This window comes from Acinonyx jubatus, chromosome C2, assembly GCF_027475565.1.
Source record: "Acinonyx jubatus isolate Ajub_Pintada_27869175 chromosome C2, VMU_Ajub_asm_v1.0, whole genome shotgun sequence".
Classification (NCBI taxonomy): Eukaryota; Metazoa; Chordata; class Mammalia; order Carnivora; family Felidae; genus Acinonyx; species Acinonyx jubatus.
In genome coordinates this window covers 113,844,902-113,860,391 of record NC_069384.1, presented here as the reverse complement: position 1 = coordinate 113,860,391, position 15,490 = coordinate 113,844,902, and the positions used below count along the sequence as shown (strand labels likewise).

At 36.4% G+C, this 15,490-nt stretch overlaps 1 pseudogene; it reads right to left on the bottom strand.

Moving 5' to 3' along the window:
- Nucleotides 1-15,400, bottom strand: part of LOC128315281 (transmembrane protein 258-like) — a 207,975-nt pseudogene extending 192,575 nt beyond the window's left edge.
- Between the last annotated feature and the right edge of the window lie 90 nt (nt 15,401-15,490).

Below are 15,490 nucleotides of genomic sequence, written 5' to 3'. Positions count from 1 at the left end.
TTTTCCCCCTTATAACATTGTCCAGAAAGTCTAATAATATTAAATCAGTAGGAGTAAAAATTGGCATTTTGTCTTATTCTTCGTCTTGATGGGAATATGAATAGGTTTCTACACTAAAAACTGTGTTTTTAATAATTTTTCACATATATCTTCAAGTTAATAAGTTACCTTCAAAACCCAGTATTCTGCTTATTTTTGTAACAAAGAATTATTGAACATTATGTGATGCTTCCATTTAATGATTTTTTTCAATTTGTTCCATTAATGCGATAAATTACATTGCCAGAATTTTCTGATTTTGAACCATCCTTAACTCCATATTAAACCCTAGTTGATGGTCATGTGTATATATATATATTTAAATATATGTTTAATTTGGTTAGCTAATATCTTTGGTGTTTTGCAACTATATTCATAGCTAAATGAATTCATAATTTTATCTTATTTATTCTCTTACCTAGCTTTGCAATCGAGATTAGAGTAACTTCACAAAATTTGTTAGGTAGTTCTCCCACATTTATTATTTTATGTGGCAATTTAAAAGCTGGAATGTCTATTCTTTGAAAGTTTGATAAAATGTACCTATTAAGCCCAAACATGTCAGGACTGTTTGAACGGGGAAGGTCTTTTAATATTGTTTCAATTTTTTAATTAATTATTTATTTAGGTTTTTGGTTATTTTCCTTACCCTAAGTTTGGCCTTTTACATTTTTATCTATGTACATAAACAAACCTTCTTCAAATTATTATTTTAATGAATATATAGTTATTGATAATTATATCACTTGTGTCAATAGCTTATTCCCATATATCCTTCTGCATTTTGATTACTTTCATATTCTACTTTTTTTTAAGGTTATTTGTTTATTTTGAGAGATAAAGAGAGCAAGCACGGGAGCATGCACATGTGGGGGAGGGGGAGAAAGAGAGGGAGAAAGAGAGGGAGAGAGAGACTCCCAAGCAGGCTGTGCACTGTCAGGGGCAGAGCCCGAGTTGGACCCGGAACCCCATCTCACAAACCTTGAGATCATGATGAAAGCCAAAATCGAGAGTCAGGTGCTTAACCAACTGAGCCACCCAAACACCCCTGCATATTCTCTTTTAATTGATCATCTTACCTAGAAGGTTTTCTAGCCTACTAATATTTTTAAAGAAAAACTTGGTTTTGCTGATTATTCTGTTGTTTCTTCTTTTTATTTTATTGATATCTACATAGCTTTGGTTTTGTTTTGTTTTGTTTTTTGAGTTAAGTATATTTCATTACTCATTTACTATCAGATGCAGAGTACAATATAGGGATACAGGTATAAAATAAATTATTCTGTGGCATTTAAAAAAAAAGATGGATTAAAAACCTAAATATTCACCAATATTAATGAGTGAATAATTTGAGATATACTAGACAGTCATGAAAATGAATGAATTTGAACTATGCACCTAAACAGACGAATCTCATAGACAGTTGAACAAAAATCTCAATTTTCAAAGACAAATGTATAAAGTATGATCTCATTTACATAAAGTTCAAAGACATGCAAAAATCACCGAATGAGAACTTCCAGTCTGTGGGTAATCACTTCCCTACCTCCTCTATGGTCATCACCACCACAATGGAGTCATACATTTACAATAAAAAATGAATAAATAGTTCTGGTTCTGGAATGAGACAGCACAGACTCACTTTTCCCTTTCTACCTTCTAAATACAGCCAAATACCCTGAAAAATACCCATCAGACAATGATAAAATGACTCTGAAAGCAGGAAAGAGGAAAGACTGGCTAGGAACCTCAAGACTTGAGGAATAATAATGTGTCCAGATTCTGGGTTTTATTTTAATCAACCATATGCTGGCAAAAAGGATGCCAGTAAACCTATAACCAGGAATCCCCAACGTATGTACACATACACAAATACTCATACACATGTATCACCCTGACCAAAGAACGAGTTCAAGGGAGCCCAGGACAGACCCGCGGTGAGCCCAAACCCCTGCTTTGCAATGCAGGTGCTATCTGTAACCTTCTCCACCAGCAGCAGTGGCAACAGTGAAGCCTCAGGCACTCCTGGTCCTGGGTTCACTACTGGGACACTAGTGGGTGGCCACAGCTGCCCCCAAGGCCAGCGTAAGCTGCTCCTGAGTCTCCCAGTAATATAAGGAGACCCAGGCCCAAGTCCCACCCATCAGAGCAAAAGGTGGCCAAATGACACGCAGCACCATTCACCCCAGAGAGGCCACCAGCAGGGACTGAAGGGGATGCCCAGGAGTACCTGAAGAATGAAGCACACTGAAATAGCGTTGCAAGAGCTTTGAAAACTAAACTGTCATGGGAACTAAAGCCACCAAAGTAAACCAGAACCCAGACATTAAATCTACACTGAGCAAGTACCAACTAAAATGGAAGGATTAGATAAGATTGAAGGTCTCCAAACATCATATCATAACCATAATGTCTATGATACAGTTGAAAACCACCTGTCATGCCAAAAACCAAAATTCAAACAAAACAGAACAAAACAAAACAAAACAACCAAAAACAGAACAATCACAACTGGAATGAAAAAAGACAATCAACTGAGATGAATTAGATGTTAGAACTATTTGACAAGGGTTTTACCTATCCTAAAAATGCCTCAACAATCAATTGCAATTTTTAAAAACAAATAAACCTAGAAAATCTCAGCAAATAAATATGAGTGATAAAAAACAAATGAATGGGGTACCTGGGTGGCTCAGACGGCAAGTGACCTACTTCAGCTCAGGACATGATCTCACAGTTAGTGAGTTAGTTCCAGACCCGTGTCGGGCTCTGTGCTGACAGCTCGGAACCTGCAGCCTGCTTCTGATTCTGTGTCTCCCTCTCTCTCTCTGCCCCTCCCCTGCTCACACTCCGTCTGTCTCTCTCTCAAAAATAAACAAACATTAAAAAAAAACAAAAACAAAACAACAAATGAAAATTGCATAACTGAAAAATACAATAAATAAAATGAAAAACTCTAAAGGGTCTCAGTAGCAAGGTGGAGATAACAGAGGATAAAAATCAGTAAGCTTAAACTCAATCCGAAAAACAGAAGAAAATAGAAAAAAAATGAGCAAAACCTCAGGGATCAGTGGAACACAACAGCAGAAGATTTAATATTCACATCATCAGAGTCCCAGAAGCAGAGAAGGAGACTAAAAGAATATTTAAAAAAAATTACAATAATGACTGAAAAACTTCCTAGATTTGGTGAAAAAAATGTTGGTGGGAATGTAAAATAATAAAACTATTCTGAAAAATACTCAAGCAGTTCCTTTCAAAATTACCATGGTCATACTATATGCCACCTACTTATTGCACTCTTAGGCACTTCTCTGAGAGAAATGAAAATTATGTCTACATAAAAGCCTGTCCACAAATGTGCATAGCAACTTTATTTGTAATAGCTTGAAAGCAACTATGAATAACTCAGATGTTTTTCAGCAGGTAAATGGTAAGGCCCACTGTGGTTCAGCCATAGTATGGACTACTACTCAGCAATAAAAAAAGAAAAAAAAAATACTGATACCAGGCAACAACTTGGATGAACTTGAAGAAAATTATGCTGAGTGAAAAGAGACAATTTTCAAAGGATACATACTGTGTGATTCCATTTATGTAATAGTCATAAAAATAACACAAAGATGGAGAACAGACAAGTGGTTGCCAGGGTGTGGGGCTGTGGAAAGAATGTAGGTGTGGCTATAAAAAGGAAGCCTGAATGAATTTTGTGGTGGTGTTACAGGTGAGTGAGTATCTTGATTGTGGTGTTGCTTATGCAAAGTGTACACATGAGATAAAGTTGCATACAGCTATACACACACAAATGAGTACATGCATACATTATGAAATTTAAATAAACTCCATGAGTTGCACCAATGTCAATTTCTTGGTTTTGATATTGTAGCATAGTTGTTGTGTAAGACAGGATGAGCCTGGGGGAAGGTTGCACGGGACTTTCCTGCACATTTGTTTACAATCTCCTGCAAATCTATAATTATTTAAAACTTTAAAAAAATGTTTAAAATGAATGAATAGCATAGACAAATTGTAGCCAGACATTGGGAATCAACAATCTTGGATGGTTTTGTGGGATGCCATTTATTCCGGGCTTCTAGAAGTAGGGACAAAATTGAACAAACAAGATTAATTCCATGCTTTGGAAAGTAAGAAAGCTCCTAGTGAACTCTTTTCTATCAGGGAAAGTAGCAGAAGTTAACCTCTTGCTGAAGATACAGGACGTGTCAGCACATGATGTTATGAACCAATTAAGCAAGATGACTACACAAAGGAAATATATCAAAACTCTTTAAGGAGTAAAAACAGAATACCCAATAATATCATTATAAAACAACTTAGTCTCAGCATATAAGTCTTAAATTAATGAGAAGAGAAGATATGAAATAGAATATTTTAGTAATATCCATGGCAAAATAGATACTGTTTTTATAACTATGATATTTGAAGGAAAGTTCCATGAACGTATCAATGATTACAAATAAACATAATTTCTACCTTTTGCACAATCCATTGGTGATTTTCAAACTGGATTCTAGCTAAAATGTTCAGAGTTTCTCATAGTATCTATCTGGTGAAGAGTAGTTCAAAGAACATATATTTTAAGGCTGACATTATTCCGTAAAAAGGCCCTGAATGATGTAACTAGTCTACATTATCTATCAATGAGTTCCTGTCAGAACTCATTGATATTAAGTAAGTGCCTCTAGAAATTACTAAAGTGGAAATCAAATTTGTTTAGCTGCATGCATTAGCTGATATGCAATATTATCTTAATTTGTCCATGTATCTCTTTGGCTCCTGTCATTTAGACAAATGAAGAAACACTGCTACACCAAGATAAGTGACAGTTTAATAGCGATAGTAAAATATCTGGCTTCCGTATTTAAAAAAACACAACACAAAATAACATTGTCTACAAATGTGCCCACAAGTACTAAAATCATGAAGACATGCATGTAATGATGCCCACCAAATTCAGCATAGTGGGAAGGAATCTGACTCAGGCAAGCATAGTACTTACACGAGAAATGTAGTTAATGTATTATTCCTTAACCTGGATAATAGATGTATGGTGTTTATTATTTCTTTTTTGTATGTCACAAATACTTAATAATAGTAATCAGAATAAAATTCCATACCTCATTGTCGCTTCCAGTGTTACTTACAGAGATGTCTAAGTCCCATCTAGTCTTTTTTCCTTTGTGAAAACTTGTGGGATTTTCTCAATATTGTTGATGTTCTTAAATTTCACCATAATGTATCTATGTGATTTTTTTCTTTATTTATTCTATTTAGTATCCTACGAATCTTTTCAACATTATTTACTTTAACCTTGCTTTAGTTTTAAAAAATTATGCATGATTCCTCAATAATTTCCTCTCCATCCAATCCTACCAAATTCTACAGATCCTAACTTTTCTTTTATAATTTCTCTCTCTTTATCTTCCTAATTCTTTCCATGTTTTTATCCCATCTATTATTTAATTCTAATTATTATCTTTTAACACTCAAAATTTCCACTGTTTTTTTTAGAATGGCCTGCTTTTTCCTTATTTTACCATGTATTAGAGGATACTATTTTATTTAAAAAAATGTTTAATGTTTATATATTTCTGAGAGAGAGAGAGAGAGAGAGAGAGAGAGAGAGAGGAGAGAGAGAGAGAGAGAGAGAGAGAGAGAGAGAGAGAGAGAATATGTGAGCGGGGGAGGGGCAGAGAGAAAGGGAGACACAGAATCTGAAGCAGGCTCCAGGCCCTGAGCTATCAGCACAGCTTGAACCCACGAACCATGAGATCATGTCCTGAGCAGAAGTCAGAGGCTTAAACGACTGAGCCACTCAGGCGCCCAGGATATTATTTTATTTAAAAAACTTGACCTGCCTATTTCATCTAGTCTTGCTTGCTCATTTATTTACTTTCTTTTATCATTGTATTTACTCTCCTTTATGTGTCCTTCAAATGTCTGACCCCTTTTGGCAGTGAGCACATCTTCACCTGCAGGTGTCCAGTATCTTGGCTGGTCATGTGGACAGGGTTGAGCAGCATGGGCTGCTCCTGATTTCGTTATGGTCGGAGGATTGCAGCCCAGGGCCGTGGCTCAGGACCCACATTCTGGACTTGATCCTCTTTCCTCTGTCACATAAGCTGACCCCAACAGGTAGCAATACTCTTCGGGGAACCTCTGTTTCAGCACTGCTCTCTCCCTAGAGCCTTTCTCCATTGGTTATCTAGAGCTCAGAGGAGTGGGAAGAGGAGGAGAGGGTAGCCAGGGGTTGCTTAGAAGCCTGCAGGACAGCTCAGGATGCATGGTCTTGAGCCTCTCTGATATCACTCTGCTGGTCCCAATGGTCCTGGGCAAGGCCCAGTGACTTTTCTGTCAGTAATAAGGGGGAAGGTGGGTGGACAGACACCACCACAAAGTCTGATTAGGATTCCAACATCGACAAGCAAGATGATTTGGACTTGGCATTATTGGCATCCAGTTGGCTTTGAGGAAACTCATAAACGAACAATGCAAATAATTAATGCACATGGGAAAGGGAACATAGCTCTCCAGGAGTCTCTGGTCCCTCATGGTGGGTGTCCAAAGTCTGGTCAGCTACAAGGGAGAGTGCCAATCCTGCCAGAGCAGCCCAGAGCCAGGACTCACTGCCTTTTGTCACTAGGCTGGGGGAGGACCCATATCCCCTACAAGGGCCTACCTACATATGAGGCAATCTCTTGCTACACGCATGCTATGTAATCCTGCTTCGTGGGGCTTATAGCAGTCATCTTCCACATGAGATCTCTTTCTACAGTGGCAGGAACCTTCTTTTCTTTTTCCCCCATATTTGTTTCCTTTACCAGTCACTCAAGTGCAGACACCTTATTTATTTCTGTATCCCCAATAGTTTGCACATTGCAAAAAATGCACTTTTTTTGTTTATGAGCAAATGGAGGGAAGTAATGGGTTAACATGGTGAGTGGTCAACAGCTGAAATCACAATTCACAAATGAGACATTTATTTGTAAAGCAGTTCCCATCTGGGGAACTGTCCTCTAGGGTCAGGAAGGGAAGATGCTCCACAAAACCAAGGCGGGTATCCAAAGGTCATAAGCAACTTCAGAGCATGGGGGGCATGGGTTAGAGAAAATCTAGGCCAGTTGTCAGGATTCTATACAAAAGTGAAAGGGAAGGACAGAGTTAAGCTCATCCGGGTCAGTTAATATAATTGTGGGGCCTCAGTAGATTGATTATAGAAAAAAACTAGCATAACAAAACAAAACCTGTCCCAGTGACAAGGCAGGTGACCCCTGATCTTATCAGTGCTGGGTCTGGGCAACCAATGAGTGGGCAGATTCCACTCCTGAAGGAGGTGAGAGCAGCATCTAAAACATCGAAGGAACTGTTGGGAAGAAAGCCTTCCTCGATGCACTATCTTCCCAACGTTTCCACTCTAAGCCTCCAGGGGTCTCGGATAGTGGAAGAGTCCCTCCACTAGTGCCTCTGGGACAGGTTATGGCCATCTCTCTCTTAACTCTTAGGTAGATAAGGAAATATTTTCCATATAGTGTTCGGAAGTTTTCTAATCTCTAGAATCCTGTCTCTGTGTTCAAATTTAATGAGGCCATTAACTAAAGATGCCTCATGTTTGAGAGTTGTTTTTAAGGCACACATAAAAATAAATTAAATGATGGGTATGTACAATCAAGTAAAGGGTCATTACCCTCCTTTGAACAACCAATATGCAGAAATTAATGGGGATTTCTCAGTTTAAAAATATTTTCAAAGAGCAAGACTAAATTACTATGGGAAAAATGAAAAGTTAATTAGTTATTTTTGACTTGTGCCGAGCTTGATTGTTATGCAATCTTTTGAGGTCATCTTTAGAAATAGGGTACTCATGTGTCCAAGGTGCAAAGCCCATCTGCTTGTTCTTGGGGTTCTAATTAACTTCCATGCTGGTTTGATTAACACTGGCATTTGTTTTTCCTAGTGGAAAGCAGCCACTGTATGAAAGAGCTTAAGTGAGTCACCTTTTGTTAGCAGGTTTGACAATCATAAGGGTTTTTTTGTTTTGTTTTGTTTTGTTTTTTTCTTACATGGCATCAAATTTTTTTGTCTGGACTTTGAAACACATGACTTTTGTTACAAGGTGTAAAGAGTTAGATAAAATTCATATTTTCTTTTATTTTTTCTCAAAAAGTCAAGGGGCACTATTACTATGTTTCTATGAAGATAGGCATGAGAAACAATATAAAATGGGTCATTCCATTTATATTCAGTTCTTATATTAATATTATATTAAAATAACCAGCATATTTTATACTTTCAATGTCCACCTGGATAGCATATACAACATAGTGATTGTGATTTTTGTTAACCTTAACCTATCTCTAGGATCCTTCTCTCTCCATCTCAGCCACCCATTCTGGTAGCTCTGCCATGGACATGATTGTCCTGTAACTTCTCTATAGCAAAACCACAGATCAAACATTACACTATATAACCACACTGACCCTCTCTCTTTCCAGCTAGAGAGACATGATTAGTGCCTGTAGTGGTTCTTAGGATGAGATATAGAAAACAAAAGATCATTTAAAAGGACATTTCAGTGATAAAAAGGGAATAAATGAGATTCGGAATCAAAGTGGCACCAACAGAAGGTGAAAGATGGGAGTAAGAAATAATGTATAGGCAGAATAGTAAATTCTGCCTCATTTGAAGAGAAACTGGAAATTGAAGGAAAAGAAGTGTATTAGTCTTCTTCTGTTGCTGCATAACAAGTTACTCAATTCTAGTGGCTTAAACAACAAACATTTATTATCTCTAGTTTCTTTAAGTCAGAAGTTTGGACGTGGCCTTGCTGGGTATTCAGCTCAAGGTTCACAAAGCTGATATCAAAATGATAGTGGGGCTGCATTTAATTTGGAGGCTTGACTAGGGAAGAATCCATTTCCAAATTTCTTCAGGTTGTTGGCAGGATTCATTCCTTGATGCTATAGAATTCATGGCAGCTTGTGTCTTAAAAGCCAGCGTGGAATAGAGTGTCTGCTGTTTCCTCTTACAGAGGACTTACATGATTAAGACAGGTCTACCCAGGATAATCTCCCATTTAACGAACTTAAAGTTAAGGGGTTAGGGACATTAGCTACATCTAAGCAATTCTTTCACTGTTGCCATATTCTAATAGTTAGAAGTGAATCACAGTTCTGCCTTCACTAAAAAGGAGAGGATTACAAAAAGGGATGTATTTCAAGGAGTACAAATCACAGGAGTCATTTTAGAATCTTGCCTATCAAAGCAAGAAATAAGCACAAATCTAAAGACTTGATCCTAGAGACTGGGAAAATGGTGGCATTTGTAAAATGATACCCAAAAAAAATCAACATATAAAAGAGTTTGGGAGAGCAGATAAATTCAGTTCTGTTCAAACTTTTATTGAAATGCCAAAAATATAAGAGTTGCCCAGAGGAATTGAAAATATAAGATAGAACAAAAGATGGAAGTCCACATTAAAAATATGATTTATCCACAGAGGTTACATGGTAAAGTCATGAGACTGGGTTACCTCATAAAAGAAGAGAAAACCTTGGTAGGAAGGAAATAGAAGCCAGTAAAGTAGAAAGGAAAACAATGAGAAAGCTAAAAGTAGAATAAATGTCATGCTGTATTTGAATAAAAATGATTAGAAATACAGGAGAAAATGGAAGAAAGCAGATGACACATAGCATGCAGGCTAGTGGGTTCTAGACTTACATGTACATAAGGAGCCTGGAAAAGCTTCTTAAAAATGCAGATTCCCAAGGCCCACTCTTGGAGATTCTGCAGTGAGAATTACCAATCTACTTTGTCGACAAGCACTCCAGGTGATTCCTGCTCAACATTTTCAGAAATTTTATTCCAAGGATTAGTAAAATAAGATCAGCATAAGATCAAGAGAATATAGCTTTCTTGGAGGTTGCATCACAAAGCTGTAGTCTAAATACTCCCTATAAGAGACACCTAAGGGGGTTTAAAAAAAACTCATACTCTTGGACTCCACTTCAGATCTATTGACTCTGAATCTGCATTTTAATTAACTTCACGAGATATTTTTATAGCCTATAATTTTGAGGCCAAAGTATGGTAACTGAACTGGTGCAGATCCCTCTGTTACTTGTCTGGAAAACTGAACTATTTTCAGAAATTGAAAATAAATGTTTAGAAATGTTTATAACAATTCAACATTGCTGTGACATCCAAGCACAGAATCAGCGATCTCATCTCATTGGCAGTGTATATACCAGATTGGGTATTTTAAAACTCGTATATGGCACAGTGTTACAATCTGTGACATTTTAAGATTAATTCATTAACCATAATCCAAAAACATACAGAAGTATGAGAAAAACAATTATTTATATTCTTCTCTCTTATTATTTTAAAATAATTTTAATTTTTAATCAAGCTTGTTTTAAAATTATAGTCTAGGGGCGCCTGGGTGGCTCATTAAGTATCTGACTTTGTCTCAGGTCATAATCTCGTAGTTGAAGAGTTTGAGCTCCACATAGGGCTCTGCACTGTCACAGAGCCTGCTTGGGATTCTCTCTCTCTCTCCCTCGGTCCCTGTCCTGCTTTCTCTCTTTCTCTCTCTCTTTTTCTCTCTCTCTCTCTCAAAATAAATAAACTTAAAACAATAAAATTCTTAACATTATTAATTAGGAAAATAAAATTTGAATTTACTTTTCCCTAATTTACAACAGGTGAAATAAGCATCACTAGACCTTTTTGCCAAGACATAGCTCTTGTATACTGTATATGCAGCCATAATAGCAAACCAAATGATGATAGTGGGAGTTTCTCCAAAAAATGAAGATCAGTAGAATACGTAATGGTTTTACCACAAATTATATACAATTCCTTATATATTGAATTTGATCTTTTAGTCACAAGGGATGAGGAAGTGCTAAAACCAAGGTATATTATTTTGGAAATGTAGTGGCTAGTGAAGGATTAAAACCATAAAGAAATAACATAAATAACATAAGTTAAAATCAAATTTTCTTTTTCTGTTTCAGGGTGAGACTAGGGAGTCAAAATAATTTTTTAAAAGCGCTTCAAATTCAAAAGCTGGTAGAGTAGACATTCAATAATCCTCACTTAAGCATTTTAGCTTGGAGTCTTCTTACAGAGTAGCAGCTTGGTTTCCTATGAATAAAAATCTATATATTACTTCCCAAGATGGAAGTAAAAAATTACGTCAAAGATGTTTCTTTGAAAATGTTGGGTGTATCTGTGGCAAAGTGTGTAGTTCAAGTATCACTTTCCAGTGACACCATAGCTCAAAAATTAGGAAATGGCTAATGATAAGAAGGACAGATGCATAGACTAGATAAAGCTAAGGACACATTTTTAACTGCAATTTTTTGAATGCACAGATATTGCTACTATGGCATTTCTTTTAGTATAACTGCAATCCAAACATGAAGCTGGTATGAAGAGAGGTTTCATTTCTTTCTCCCCCCACCCTTTCTTCTAGCTTCAGTGCCAATGAACACAACTAGCTCTAGAATGTATAAAAGTAGTTAGCAAATACGGTTTGGAGTTTAAGCTTGGTGTAGAAGTATTTTCTGATGGCACATTTCACAGGTGCAAAAACAGGGAAACATTCTGGGCTATTGCCCAAATTTCCGAGCTTGAGCAAAAAGTATAAATCAACATGGCGCTTCCTTCATCAAGAGAGTCTTCCTATAAAATGTTTTCAGTGGAACTAAACAGAAAGCCTGGTGTCATAGTGAAAACTGTGGTTACGTAAAGGCTAATATATTAACTTTGAGATTATTATCTATTTTAAAAATATGAAAAGTTTATTATTTAAAAATTGTTGCATGAATGAGGCATGACATTTATTAAGGCAAAAGTTTTATTGAAGATATTTAAACTAGGAAATAAATCCAATACATTTCTAGTTTGGTATCAGTTTTCTAAAGATGTGATTTTACAGCCAGGCTTGCTTACTGGCATGATACATTTGGCATTTTTAGTTATCTTAATACTTCCATCCAGGGAAGGAATGGGTAAATTGGCTGATAAATTAAATCCGATAAATTAAAGGGAAAAAATGAAATTTAAAAGCATGAAATAACAAAATTTCTACAGCTTGTGATAAGTTCCAAGGTTTAACAATAATCATCACTGAAAGGGTGATTGTGTTGACACTGCCTACGTTTGGAAAGTTATAACCAAATACCTCATGCATTTGATAGAATATTGAGAATTTACTTTTCCATCAAAAGAAGAGTACACAGAAATTTCCATACATGGGAATTTCACGGCTTTAGAATCTATTTCTTTCATCTAAGTATAATTTAGATTTAATTGCACCTTATTGGATAAATTATTAAAATCAGGTACTGATGAAACACTGAACATATTTTGAAAAAAGAGCATCACTTATTTCATTTTGGATTAAAGTTAAGAACAAATACCCTAAGCTTCCTGTATGAAAGGATAATATAGAAAAAAAAATTTAGATTTGCATTATCTTCTGCAAGTACATAGTTATCAGACCCTCTATTTTAGATAAATTAGGCAATAAGCAAGCCTATTTTCCAAAGACAATATGTATTTATGGTGTTTATTCAGAGTACATAGGGGAAAATATGGAAAGTTGTTATTCCACTTAAAACTCTTTGTTCCTGTTTAGTTATGATGCAGAATAACACACTGCTATGAGCAATATGACTATACCCTATATTAACCATTCACAAGCACATTTTTCAATGCATTATGTTTAATTTTTATGATTCTTATTATTTTATCCTATTTTATTTGTTTTGATTATATTTATTGAAATATTTTAGATTGAATCTTATAAAATTTTGCTTTGTATTTAGTAATGTCTTGTTTTTTTTTTTCTTTTAATCCCCAAATAACTCATATTTATTATATTTTTACTAAAGTATTAGTTGACAACAGGTTGGGAAAAAAAAACTGGTCTTTTACCTCACAGATAGTTTTGCAAGGACCGCTCTAGAATATTAACGAAGATACACAGGAGAGGCTGAAGTATGGAGAGAACACAACTTCAAGGGAGGAGGGATTGTGAAATGATGGTGGTGGAATAATGGTCTGGAAGAGCCTTCAAGGAATAAGGGGCCGGATGCATTTTGAGTATGAGAAGTAGAAAAAGAATTTACTTCCAGTGTAAGATCTGATAGAAATGGCACCTCTGGAAGAAAGATATGCTTCAGTTTCAGGGAACTGAAGCAGCACTGAGAAAAGAAATGCAGGTTGAAGAATTCTGTTCTAGAAGTAATGTTTCCACCCCACATGAGGGAGAAGTCAGGAAAAGTCCAGAGTTTCTGAAGTAGGTGTACTGGGGGGAGGTTGGGCAAGTTGCATCAACATTAATTTCATGTACACTCAAGGATGGTTACCTGAGATAATAGGTGAACTAGTCGGATGATAGAAATGCGGGAATTCAGGAGAGGTAAGAAATCGTGGGCAGTGTTGCTGAAGGGAGAGGTGAGTGGTGAGAATTTTATTAGGAGAGAATTTCGTGCCACTTAAAAGGCATATAGTAGGCAGAATGATGCTCCCTGCCAAAGATGTCTGTGTCCTAATGCCAAGAACCTTTAAGTATATTCTCTTACATGGCATAAGTGACTGCTGCTCTGGTTAAACTAAGAATTCTGAGCTGGAGATAATGAACTTATCCCGGATCATCCAGGTGGGACCAATATAATCGCAAAGGTCCTTAGAAGAGGGAGGCAGAAGAATCAGAGTCAGAAAAGGACAGGCGCTGATGGAAATAGGTCAGAGTGATGCCATTGCTGGCTCCAAAAATAGAGGAGGCAGCCAGGAGCCAAGGAATGCAAGCAGCCTTTAGAAAATAGAAAAGGAAAAAAAGAAAAAAAAAGAAGACTCTCCCTTAGACCTCCAGAAGAGGTAATCCTGCTGACACTCTGATTTTAACCCCAGTGAAACCCATTTCAGATTGCTCTCCTCCAGAACTGAAAGACGATAAAAGTGTGTTGTCTTAAGCCGCTTTGTGATAATTTGTTCCAGGGCAAACGAATACACCACCATCATGTTATAATTAAAATGTTTAGCTATAATGACAAAGCCATGACTCCCCCTTGTACACACACACATACACACATGCACAAATACATCCACAACACACTCATACAATCACAGATTTGCAAAATCCTGCATTGCGACCAAGATGTAAGCCACTGCAAAATTAAACTATTTTACTCACGAGTTTTCTTTGCATTTTCAAATTTTGTAAAAGCTGATAATTAAAAAGCTGCCTTCTATTTAATTAGCTAATCTAACTATAATGAAAAATAATATTGACAGTATGGATGCAAAACAAATATAGTCAATCTCCTGATCTTAAAGGCATTGTTAAGGTAGAAATGTCAGATACTCAAAATTATCATTTAAAAGAAAATCTTCCAAAGGAGGTAATTACAATATAATAACAAAAGATTTCATAAGGACGTGACCCTTAAAAATCAAAGTGAGTAAAAGTCATTGTTGAAAACTTACAAATCTCTTAGAAATTTCTTGGTTTCAAAAAATGAGCAGGAATCTCACTACTAAAAGAGAAACCCAAGAAGCTTTGCACAAACATCTGTTTTTACTAGCCTTCTTGTACAGCAGTAAAACCCTTGGTTGTCCCAAGGCAAGACCTTAGGAAGTGCCCACCAACAGTTTAAACAGCCATTCCGCATGTACTGTGTTCTCATCTCTGCCCTAAGGAAGTTCAACAGCAACCCAGTACTTTTTTATTTACATGCTTATTAAAGTCACACAGGTAAAACGTTTCCTAATGTGTTTTCAGAACACGTTTTATTTTAGTGCTTTCAAATGTTTTGAGGATAATTGTTAGAGGGATGAAAAAAAATATAGGAGCTCAGTCTGAGAATAAAAATCTGTGTTGGCATTTTAATGTCTAAAGACTCGAGAACTGCCAAATGTTTGCTAATCAAGAAGCAGTAGAAATTCACAATCAGTCCCCAAAATATAAAACAATTCTATTCACTGTAAAAATATGTTTACTGCACTTACTTACTGGCTGTTTAGCACAAATGTTTTTTGTCCCAAAGTGGAGAAGCTGGCAATTCTTTAATTTCCAAAGGGCTCATAGAGTGCAGCTGTAGATATACAAGGCTTTTGTTAATAGCGTATCCAGGTACCATTTGCTTCCCTTTTGTCAGATATCGCCTTTATTTGAAGTCAACAGAAGCCCTTTCCCTTTTCCCTCTGGCACCATTTGTAGTTACTGCATTCTCAGAGAAAGCACAACGCATCAGGGCATGGACTGATTTTGCTCCGAACCCATTCAGATGCGATGTTGACATTTTGGGGGTAACTTTATATTTTTTTGCTTTCTAACGCACTACAGTCTTCAAAAATAGCCAAGAGTATTGCACTCGGGACTCATCAACATTAAAATATCTGCTACCCAGAGTAAAAT